Raw genomic sequence first — 12,347 nt, 5'->3', positions numbered from 1 at the left:
TTGTTATCTATCACAGGCACCTCAATGTCTAACAATAGCACAAGCCACACTTTGAGAAATGTCTAGTTTAAAATTGCAGATGCTGCTGGACCTCTTTTATTGATGCTAATAAAGGCAGAGCAAGAGCAATGATACTAGTCTCAAAATGCTTCTCACCTCAAAAATAGCTCTTCTTAAAGCAGCCAATAGAGCTGTTTTAATTATCGGACAGACTTTTAATTATCTGACCAACATTAGAAGGACTAGATAGCTTACATTTTCTGGAATTTCTAATTTGGCTCCAAAGAGTCATGAATTCCCTGACTTAGGGACCTCAAACCTTTTTGGCAGCAAATGTATACAGGAAGTGAAAGGAAGGTATAAAGCACGTCGGTCTTTCTCAGAATTCAAGAAACCCACTTCACATTTCAAGAAGCCCTTTCGGTTAGCGGGTCGGACCTATAAGTCCCAGGGTTAGACCTGTGACTTTACACAGGGATGTTCCGGAAGACCTTTCAACAGAGGAACATCTTCCAGCACAACGAGAGCTAACACATCAAGAATCTTCACCACCTGCAGATTCCAAAATTTCCTTTTCAGAGGAGAGTTCCTCGTTTCAGAGATTAGACACGATTTTGGATCAGGCCTTAGAGTCGGGGAAAACTTCAATATCTAAATTAGATCAAAAAAGACTGGTTAAGCCACATATTTCTGGTTCTGAAATCAGATGTGAAACCCCTGAACAGATTTGTAAAAAACTAAAGATTTTGCTGAGAAACTATCTCATAGCCTATCAAAGAAAGATTCCTTCCTTATAAAGAGACACCTGAAAGATGCTTTTCACTCCATTTATATAGCCCCAAGTACAGACACTTGGTTCCTTTGGAAAGGGCAAACATACCATTGTAACGTGATGGTATTTGGCCTCTCAAATGCACCTTTTTTACAAGAGTTTTGAAGCCTCTGATTACCCACATAAGATCGAAGGGGGTGCTATGCCTAGTTTACCTAAACGATATTTTAATATTCAACCAGTCAGAAGATACTCTTATCTCCCAGAGAGAGATGATAATTTCCCTTATCTTAAACACAGGTTTTTCTATAAACAAAGAGAAATCGGTGCTTAGTCCAACAAAGTCACTGGTGTTTCTAGGTTTTTCTCCAGACTCAAATCTCTTTCAGCTAGGTATTCCAAACAAAAGATGGGCTGATCTAAAAGAACTGAAAAATTCAGCGATGCTTGCAAGGAAGACCTCCCTAAGAGGCTTTGCAGTTCTCATTAGGAAGATAGTTGCAATGCAACCAAGTCTCAAACAAGTCCCACAATTGTGCAGACAAATGCAAATGTGGTTGGCAGAGTTATTCAGAAAAGGTCACAGCTAGATCTCATACTTCCCAGAATTGTGAGGGAAGAGTTGGAGACAGTTCTCCATCTGAGTGTCATGGTTCCATACTCAATTCGTTCCCATCCTCCAGACATCACAATAACAACCAACGCCACCCTACTTAGATGGGGAGCTTTCTCACCTAATGCAGCTGTAAGAGGCGCTTGGTCTCTTACAGAAAAGAAACTGCACATGATTTTGGGGGTACTATCTCTCCTTCAGGAAAGCGCCTTATTTGGCGTGAGGACACTTTTAGGCCATACATGCTCCTCTGGAATTCTGGAAAGAAAGGGATGCAAATGAGCTCTTTACAAACTCTGCATCTGATGCCACCAGATGTAAGGCAGCTATCCTATAAGTCAATGTTCGACCCTTTAAATAGGACTTGAGTCACGACCGTTATGGAACTCAGAGCAGCGAACTAGCTTGCTAGGCCTTAATACAAGACATTTCCCCTCAGAAGTCAGTCCTCATTTAAATGGACAACAGGACTGCTATAGCATACAATATATAAACAAGAAGGGGGGGGGCAATATTAAGGATCTTGTCTGCAGAAGCCCTAGAATTTTAGAATTTGGCTCTGGAAAAGGGTCAGGGGCGGATTAACCACAGACCCTACAGGGAAATTTCATGGTGGGCTGATGCCCCAGGGGGCCACCCACATCCAACAGCAATTAAGCGACCGCACAAGCCCTGCTGAATTCAACTGCTGTGGCCTCACCTCCTAAGCCCACTCCCCCATAGACAAATGGAGCTGGAGGACAGAAGATTGTAGCTATTGATGGTCACCACAGAGGGACAGCATTTGGGGCAGTATATTGTACTACGCTGTCTTATTTGGTTCTGCTGGGATGGTATTTTGCCTACTTGTGTTTCCCCGCCTTCTGTTAATTTTGGACCTGCCTACAAAATGGGGCCACGTTTATTTTATTTTTTTCCTGGGTCACTTTAACTTCCCAGTCCGCCCCTGAACAGAGTATAGACCTGACGTCTCTGCATGTTCTAGGACACACAAACAGAATTGCAAATGCAATTTCCAGAAAGAAATTGACTAGCAACAGTGACTCGGACTAATCAACTATTCTTGAGAATACTTCAAACCTATGGAAACATACAAATCGTTTGCTTCAGAGACACAGACATCCATATTTGTAGTGAGAACTTGGTCTCAGAAAGCATGGAGGATAGATGTATTCCCGTGGTCAGACTTAGTAGCCTTGTACGCATTTCCTCCCCCGATCCTGCTTTGAAGAATAATTCAAAAGATTCAGGAGGAACAAATAGAACATTTAGTCCTGGTATATCCAGTATGGCCATCCAGGCCATGGTACCCAAAGCTTCACAAATTACGGCTAGAGAAGAAACTTACTTCCATTGGGCACCACATTGGAGTGTTTTCAGGATGCAGCAGACCTGCTATCTCAGTTGCCACAGCTCATGTGGATAGCAGTGTCAGTCAGCTATTCACTTACCCAGACGTATCTACTATGACTAACGAGTTATTAAATTTGTCACTACAAACTAGGACTCAAAACCGATATCTGTCTATAAATATATATAAATAAATATAAAAATATAAGTAAAATATATCATAAAATGCAAATAAAAGAAAAAACTAAAGAAGAAATAAAAACACCCACGCCAACCAAAACCTTCACCATTATAGGTCCGTTCATGTGGAACTATACATATTATATATCAAAATGACCAACACAAAATAGGGAACTCATTTTAATAATTTATTTTGGTGTTAGTTTTCATATTTAAAAAATAAGGGAGTTATTCAGGAACAGATATACGCCACTTTTGTGGCGCAGATTCTGTTGCATTCTGTTCCCCGCTCATGCTAGGTCTAAAAATCAGGGCATGGTGTGTTTGGGAAAGGGGATGAGACGGCAGGCCCATCTCATTCATCATTTTCTACGCCTGGTTTAGGCGACTAAAACACTGGTCTTAATAAATATGGCCAAAAAAACTCTAAACTATAGTTTGAAAAAAAAAATCCCCAAATCAAGCAAAAAACAAACAAACTGAAAAACATCAATAAAGAGCCGTATGTGTCATGTAAGAAATGTTGCAAATGTTGTAATTAGGTAGCCCAACAAAAAATGGGTCAGGTCATTAAAGGGTTACTTAAACTTACCTAAAATAATTATTACTGATCCATGAATAAAATGATGTAATTCAAAGTTGCTGCCACAAGATGGCAATCTCGTGTGTAACAATAATGTGTTGAATCTGTTTAGGGATGAGCGAATCGCATAAAACCTCGTGTCAATACTGTACGGAGTGAGCGCTCCATACAGTATTAGAATGTATTGGCTCCGATGAGCCAAAGTTATTACCGCAAAAAAATATTATACCACTAGGAACCAAACCCGTGTTCGGGAAATGTTTTTTTACAGTACAAATTAATTAAATTATGAAGTTATTACACAAAGTCCGCTTTCTAAATACCTCTGAGTATGGTTTTGATTTGGTGAGAGGCCATGAAACTGATGTTATTAGGGTGTAAGATTAGCATGTGGTGTAGAATGTCAGTGAGATAGAGTATGATGGCGTTGTATGACATTTGAGTTTAAGGTGGCAAAAGAAGCAAACCCCAGAAGAGAAGCCATGACAAAAGGGGGCGTGATGTTATGTTCCAGGAGGAATCTGAGAACCTAAAAATAAAAGTCAGAGAAAATGATAACGTGAGAGAGACTCTAATGGCGCAAGCCACGCGTGCGAGTCACCACAAGATAATTGTATTGCAAGCCACAGATGACCGAGCCATGCGAGCGGGTCTGAAGGAAGAAAGACATGGAACCTACTGGTTGCGGGACCACGCAGCTGGCCTCGACTGGCGGAGTTGTGTGTGTAGAATTTGAATGGGGAAGCGATACGTGAGAGACTCTAATGGCGGAGCCATGCGTGAGAGACTCTAATGGCGGGGCCATATGTGTAACCCTAGAACGGAGAAGCCATGCGTGAGAGGCTCTAATGGCAGGGCCGTGCGTGAGAGATTCTACTGGCGAAGTCATGTGTGTGACACTAACGGAGAAGCCATGCGTGAGACTAATGGCAGAGTCGTATGTGTGAAACTAACACGGCAAAGTAATGCGTGAGAGACTCTAATGGCGGAGTTATGTGTGCGACACTGAAACGGAGAAGCCATGTGTGAGAGATTCTACTGGCAAAGTCATATGCGTGACACTAACGGAGAAGCCATGCGTGAGACTAATGGCGGAGTCCTGTGTGTAACACTAAAACGGGGAAGCCATGCGTGAGCGACTCTAATGGCGGAGTCATATGAGAGAGACTCTAATGGCGGAGTTATGTGTGTGAAAGTAAAACGGCGAAGTAACGCGTGAGAGACTCTAATGGCGGAGTTATGAGTGTAAACTAACCGGCGAAGTAATGCGTGAGAGTCTGTAATGACGGAGTAATGTGTGTAACCTAAACGGCGAAGTAATGAGTGAGGGACTCTAATGGCGGAGTTATGTGAAACACTAAAACGGAGAAGCCATGTGTGAGAGACTCTAATGGCGGAGTTGTATGTGAAACACTAAAAAGGAGAAAGCCATGCGTGAGAGACTCTAATGGCGGAGCCATGTGTGAGAGACTCAAATAGCGGAGTCGTATGTATACAACTGAACGGAGCAACCATGCGTGCGAGACTAATAGTGGGGTCGTGGGTGCGTACTAACCGGAGAAGACACGCGTGGGAGACCAATGGCGGAGTTCGGTGTGTAAAACTAAAACGGAGAAGCCCTGCGTGGGAGATTAATGGCAGATGAAATTATTATTATATATATATATATATTTTTTTTTTTTTTTTTTCCTTTTTTTTTTTTTTTTTCCCCACTTATGCGACCCCAATGACTCGCATAACCATGACCATCTCCGACAATGAACTTGAGACACTACCCCGTCTACAACCGTATGGTACCCCTAATGGACAACACGAAGAACGGTCACCGGGCCCCCGAAGCCAAGGGACTGAACGGGGTGACCACACGGTGATAAGTAGTTAAACATGAGCCAGACCTGATGGAAAATGCATGGACAGTAGTGGTCCGAACCACGTGCGCAACCGAAACATTGATCAACCGCGAACCGTGAAATTGAACTGATGGAGAAAACAAGAGCCAGAGGCATTGCAGCTCGCTAAGAGAAGACCCTTGTCGTGACCCACGAATAACCAACTTGTGAACATGGTAGGAACACACTCTCATAGGCCTAGAAATGAAAAGAAATGCAGCTTTAGTGGAAGCAGGGTAAAACGCATGATGTAAGAACAAGTGGGCGAAATGCCGCACTGGATGTGAGTGGTGCCTCACTCCTATGGCCTAGAAATGAAAAGAAATGCAAATCGTAAGAGCAGGTGTGCGTACCTGGTGGTAAGAAAATCTCAGAACACGTGTAAAGAAAAATATGTCTATGCTAGCCCGCCTAAAGGGGTTAAAGAAAGTGGTAAGACGAGTGTGGACTGCGGTGCGAACGGACACATGACCTTGATGGGATCATGAAAAACGTGAGTGTGAAAACAAGTACCTGCTTGCGCGTGTGACTGGTTGGATCGAGACGTGAGAAATGAGGCTTGGCATGTGGGCTGGAATGACCGTCATGGACGTGTGACCGCCTGGTCTACGTAGGCGCCATACCTATTTTTTTATTTTTTTTGTTTATTTATTTATTTATTTTTTATTATTATTATTATTTTTTATTTTTTTTTTGGACTATGGACTATATGGCGGGGGTTTATCCTTTTTTTTTTTTTTTTTTGGACCATGGAGCACGAGGATGATGTGGCGGGTTTTAGACTAGGTTACCGTACCTGGTAGCAAGAAAAGATTCACTGGACACACGTGCAGCGCAAATGTGTTTAAGCTTGACCGCCTAAAAAGGGGGTTTAGACAGAAAGTAGTATGCCGAGAGTGGACTGTGGTATGAACGTCGGCATGACCTGAGAGGATCATGACGTCAGCAGCAGTGGTGCCACGGCTGTGCGGATGGCGTGCGAAATGAGGCCCGTGACGTGGGGGATTTGTTGCGGAACGTGTAATCAGCAGACCCTATGGCGGGTTTGTGGTTTTTTTTTTTTTTCTTTCCATATGGCGTTTTTTTTTTTTTTTTTTTTTTCCTTTCCATATGGCGTTTTTTTTTTTTTTTCATATGGCGGGTTTCTTTGGTGATTGTGTGATGCGTTTTGAATGGTGTGGATTTTTATTGTGGTGGATTTGTTTATACATTGATGTTGGCATGGCGGGTGTGTTCCCTGATGCAAGCTCTTGTGATGATGACTTGCGCCCCCCCCTGAATGCGCTGCCTGATGGAGGGGAGCGGTAGCTGGATCTGTGGTGCTGGTGCAGGGGTCATGACGTGAGCAGCAGTGGTGCGAAATGAGCCCCGTGACGTGGAGGAAGGTGTGATTCGCAGACCGTGTTTTTTTTTTTTTTTTTTTGTGCCAGGACTATATGGCGGGTTTCTCTTCTATGACACTGAGGGAAATTTTTTTTATTTTTTTTATTTTTTTTGGGACTACATTTTTGGGACTACATGGCGGGTTTCCTCCCTATGACACTATGGAGCTTTAATTACATAATTTTTATTTTTCCTTTTTCGGGGTACGCGGGTGATGTGGCGGGTTTTATAATGAAGGGGACTGTGGCCTGGTGTGGTGGGGGGTGTAGGTGTGATGGGGAACAGTCTGAGCCCCTCCTGGGTTGCGCCGCCTGTGGGAGGGGGGCAGTGGCTGCAGCCTGGGGCAGAGTATTGTGGTTGGACCGGGGCTGAGCAGACCTGTGGCGGCCCCCTCCCCACACACCAGCCGCACTAGCGGACGGCCCTCGGGATACCGCGCACGCGCCGACGCCGCTGCGCATGCGCAGTACCCCGGCCGCGCGTGCGCAGACCAGGGACCGGGACGCGGGCGGCCGCCATCGGCAGCGCGGCAGGAGAAGCAGCGGGACGGGCCGGTGCAGCGGTGGGGAGAACGAGGAAGTCCGCAGCAGCAGCGCTGAATGTGGAGGGGGAGAATGTGTGGTGTTGCTGGAACGAGCCAACCATGTGGCGGGTGTGAGTGCGGGCATGCCGCTGACCTGAACCGGGGGTTTGGGGGGGGGGGCACATGTGTGGGAGGTTGCCGTGGTGATGGAGGGAAACTGAAATGGTCGCAGCCCCGGGAACGATAACCCGTGCTGTCTGGTGACTTGGAGTAGGGATGCAGCGCAGTCGTGTTCTTGCATGATCCGGAGCATGACAGACAGACTTTTGTGGCGCAGATTCTGTTGCATTCTGTTCCCCGCTCATGCTAGGTCTAAAAATCAGGGCATGGTGTGTTTGGGAAAGGGGATGAGATGGCAGGCCCATGTCATTCATCATTTTCTACGCCTGGTTTAGGCGACTAAAACACTGGTCTTAATAAATATGGCCAAAAAAACTCTAAACTATAGTTTGAAAAAAAAAATCCCCAAATCAAGCAAAAAACAAACAAACTGAAAAACATCAATAAACAGCCGTATGTGTCATGTAAGAAATGTTGCAAATGTTGTAATTAGGTAGCCCAACAAAAAATGGGTCAGGTCATTAAAGGGTTACTTAAACTTACCTAAAATAATTATTACTGATCCATGATTAAAATGATGTAATTCAAAGTTGCTGCCACAAGATGGCAATCTCGTGTGTAACAATAATGTGTTGAATCTGTTTAGGGATGAGCGAATCGCATAAAACCTCGTGTCAATACTGTACGGAGTGAGCGCTCCATACAGTATTAGAATGTATTGGCTCCGATGAGCCAAAGTTATTACCGCAAAAAAATATTATACCACTAGGAACCAAACCCGTGTTCGGGAAATGTTTTTTTACAGTACAAATTAAATAAATTATGAAGTTATTACACGAAGTCTCGCGAGATTTCACGAAGCAATAACTTCGGCTCATCAAAGCCAATACATTCTAATACTGTATGGAGCGCTCGCTCCGCATAGTATTGAAACAAAGTTTTATGTGAATCGACTTTGTTTCATCCAAAGTCGAATCGCTCATCCCTAAATATGTTATATTTACTATTCAGTGTAGCTAGAAAACCCATTTGTACATAGGGAGCACCAGCCAAGCAGACGAACAAAAAGTCCTATGTGGTGGGTCTAGATTCTTACATAAAAACTACAAATAGACTTATGAGCTCAGAAATGGTGACACCATCAGAAGATAAGTGAGCAGATCACAGGTTTATCTACTTTCTTGGGTTGTTTCAGATGACCAGTTAGTCCTGTGTGATAATATGATTAGAGATGAGCGAATTTCAGGTTATGAAATTCTTTAACGCTTCGTATACTGATAAAATGTGAATTGCGTTATGGATTCCGTTACCACGGACCATAACGCAATTCTATGACGGAATGCATAACGGAATGCCTTTAGAGGCATTCCATTATTCATTCCGTCCTAATAGAAGTCTATGGGCTGCAAAACTGATCCTGTCCCAAACCAGAACAGATCCGTTTTTCAGCCCATAGACTTCTATTATGACTGGAATGAATAAGGGAATGCCTCTAAAGGCATTCTGTTATGCATTCCATCATAGAATTGCGTTATGGTCCGTGGTAACGGAATCCATAACGCAATTCACCTTTTACCAGTAAACGAAGAGTGAACGAATTTCAAAATATGAAAGTCGCTCATCTCTAAATATGATCTATGTGTACAATGATGAGAACACCCTTCATATCACCCTTCAAATCTAAACACTGACATGTGCTAGTTCTGTGCAGCTGCTGGATTCATTGTCAGAATATCTTCATTTTTTTGTGCCCAAACACCCAGTCGGATGTTACATTTACACCAACTGTTCTCACTTCTTATTTAGGATAAAAGTTCCATATTTCCCATAGAGACATATTACAGAATAGGATTCTATAGCGGTTGCTTTCACTTGTAAACCTTCTGTAACATCCCAAAGTATGTCACTAAACTCTGTCTCCATGCTACAATATGTCAAGTGTATATTTATTGTCATCTGGTGTGATTTTACTGTGCATGTTCATCATATGTACTTTCCAGGCTTGTATTATGTATTCGCTTTAATTTCCCTGTCCGCCAGCTGGTGGCAACAATATGTAGCAGACCATAGCTAGGTTAGTATATCTAGTCTGGAATAGTCCATTCCAGCCTAGCCTCCCCTGTGTGAGCAGAAGTGGGACGTTCCCATGTCCTGTCTCATGAGGAGGAGAGGAAGTTTAGTTAGTGTACCAGCCACCCCTGTCAGGGACAAGCTGTGTTGGTAGGAGCTCCCAGAACCAGGGATCCCAACCCTGGATCCCGCCTCGGCTGAGGCAAGGATCCATCTTCCCAGCCTGAGTCATTTACATCAGCTGGTGACAAGCAAGCAAGCAACCCTTCAGAACTTCAGATCTCCAGGACGACATCATTCCCTGCGAGCAGTGCTGTGAGTACATATCCAGAGTCCAGGAGAAGCCAAATTCCTCCTCAGCTAGTCAGGCCCATTACAAGCAGAAGTCAGACAGAGCAGAAGATAAATACCTGCCAGATTATTTAGGCATATGACAAGAAGCAGAATAGATATACATTTCTGACACATATTGCCAATACCTGCTGGGACCCGAAAAGACTATTGCTGTATCTCGTATGGATATCTGTTGCCAGTAAGTAAAGACAAGTTGGATTATATCTCCTGTCTGGATCTCAGTCATTCCACCATTACTCCTACTGACCACACTCAATTTATTGCAAGTGAGCCAGGATCCAGGCGTCCAGCCGTACCAAGGTAGGAGACACCGTTGACATTACACAGAGACATTATCCCCCTCTGGCATTCCTCACTTGGTATGTGAGTTATAACATCTTAAAGGGCCCTGCTACAGTACCTACGCACGCTGCAATTGGCGTCACGAACTACTACACATATATACTGACCCACTGCATAGCTGACCCACTGTACCAGTGTCCTGCTCATTGCATAAGATCTCATAAAGCATCACATATTCTTCTTATTAATCCATACAATAAAGAGACAAAAATAAAATATGTTTAACCGTTTATTGAAAAAATAGAAAATAATTTACATTTCATTATATTTTTCCATAAAAACATCACTTATTATTTGCAGACATAAACAGGAGGATATACAGGACACTATGTAGGAGAACTGTCCATATGCAGTCAGGAGGAGTTCAGTCCGTTCTCTCCCTCGGGGTCACTGGTCTGGATCTCCAGGGGGTTTTCTTCTCCATCTCCTGGGCTCTGGGTGATAGGAATAGTCCTTTCTTCAGCAGCTGGTAGCGCCAGTCTAGGAGCCTGAAAGTGGAGCTGGCCATCCTTGGACAGGGAGCACAGTATGTCCTCAGGGTGGACGTCCTGCGGGAGCTCAGCTTCTCTTCTCCACTCTCTGTACTCATGGAAATAGCCGCCACTTCTCTGCCTCCTTTTTCTTGTTATGTTTTCCTGAGACAATGAGCCTCCTGCCTTCCGTTTTCACTGTCAGCTCCTCAGGAGAAAAGCCGCTGACATCCAGGGTGAGCTCAAAGTTTTTCTTCACCTCTTTGCCTGTGGTGGAAGCGTTTCTGTCAGCGGCTGCAGAGCTTCTGGTCAGATCGGCTCTCTGTTCCATGTCCTGGGCCAGGAGCTGGTAAGCCTGGTTGACACACTGCATTCTCCTCTCCATGTCCTTCCTCATGCCCATCATGTCATCTTCCAGCAGACCAAACATGAGCTGTGTAGCCGGCCAGAGAGTGAGGGCAGGCTCCCTGCAGACACACAGAGGGCTGGATGATGGCTGCAGAAGACGGAGAAGAGACATCTTTAGCTGATTCTGCTGAAGCTTCTTGTCTTGGTTGAGTTGAGGCAATGTGTCAGCGTCTGCTTTCTTGCTGCTCAGTACTGCAGACGTCCCAGCTCAGCTTCTTATATATTCACTGCTGTGTGTTCTGGTCTCTTCCAGACACTTCCATGTGCTCTCTGTATATGGAAGGTAAGGGAGGGCACTGTGCAGACAAACACTGAATCATACATGAGGGCTGGGCCGAGGCGGGGCCAGCAACTTCCAGCATGGACTGGGAAAGTGACATGGCAGGTGGGCGGAGGAGCAAAGAGACTGCTCGAGATTGCTGGATAATTTGCACTGGTGTCTGTTATGTCACTTACCTCATTTTAGAAGAAATATACGCAAACATATCATGAAAAATATACAAATTCAACATCTTTAAGGCTGTCAGGGGTAGATTACAGTAAATGTGTGATAAAATGAGGTTTATATTCTTACATTTTGACAGCTTTTTCTACAATATATAAGGTTTATATCACCTATTGCTGCCTCCACATATTTATAGTTATCCACAATTTGTCTGCGCTGCCCATCCAGCCAACAGGAGTAGGAGATATACCTATTAGGGACTGAGGGCCTTGTTAAAGGTCAGGTAATGTTAGATAAAGTAATGCACCAAAGAAGAGACCGTCAGAGGGTGGAGAGAGTGTCCCCCAGTGGATAGACTGAATAGAGAGTCTGTGATGTGGGTGTAAAAGCCTCCTCTCAAACTATATGAGAAGACTGTGTGGACCGGATATATTGGGAAGATGCAGGTATTCCATGTATATTCTTTTCATCAGAGTTCTATGAAGTTCAAGACCTGTACCTCAAAAGTTTAGGACCACACCTCTAAAAAAAATATAAACCCCCCCAAAACAGAAATCCAAAGATGTGGATTCATTGTCATTTTCTGTCAGGTAGTCACACGTTGTGATGGCAAAGGCAAAAAAAACTCTCCCTTTTTTGAACGTGGTCGGGTTGTTGAACTGCATAACCAGGGTCTCTCACAGCGCACCATCGCTGCTGAGGTGGGACGCAGTAAGACAGTCATTTGGAATTTCTTAAATTCTTAAATGATCCTAAGGGTTATGGAACAAAAAAGTCAAGTGGAAGACCCCAAAAAATGTATCAGCACTGAGCCGGAGGATCCAATTGGCTGTCCGGCAAGACAC

At 44.1% G+C, this 12,347-nt stretch overlaps 1 pseudogene; it reads right to left on the bottom strand.

The window, feature by feature from the left end:
• Positions 1-10,412: 10,412 nt before the first annotated feature.
• On the bottom strand, positions 10,413-11,315 carry LOC122941644 (annotated as a pseudogene).
• Between the last annotated feature and the right edge of the window lie 1,032 nt (positions 11,316-12,347).

The sequence above is a fragment of the Bufo gargarizans genome, chromosome 6 (genome assembly GCF_014858855.1).
Source record: "Bufo gargarizans isolate SCDJY-AF-19 chromosome 6, ASM1485885v1, whole genome shotgun sequence".
In the NCBI taxonomy this organism is placed as follows: Eukaryota; Metazoa; Chordata; class Amphibia; order Anura; family Bufonidae; genus Bufo; species Bufo gargarizans.
Note: the sequence above shows the minus strand (reverse complement) of the source record. Positions and strands in the feature narration are given on the sequence as shown.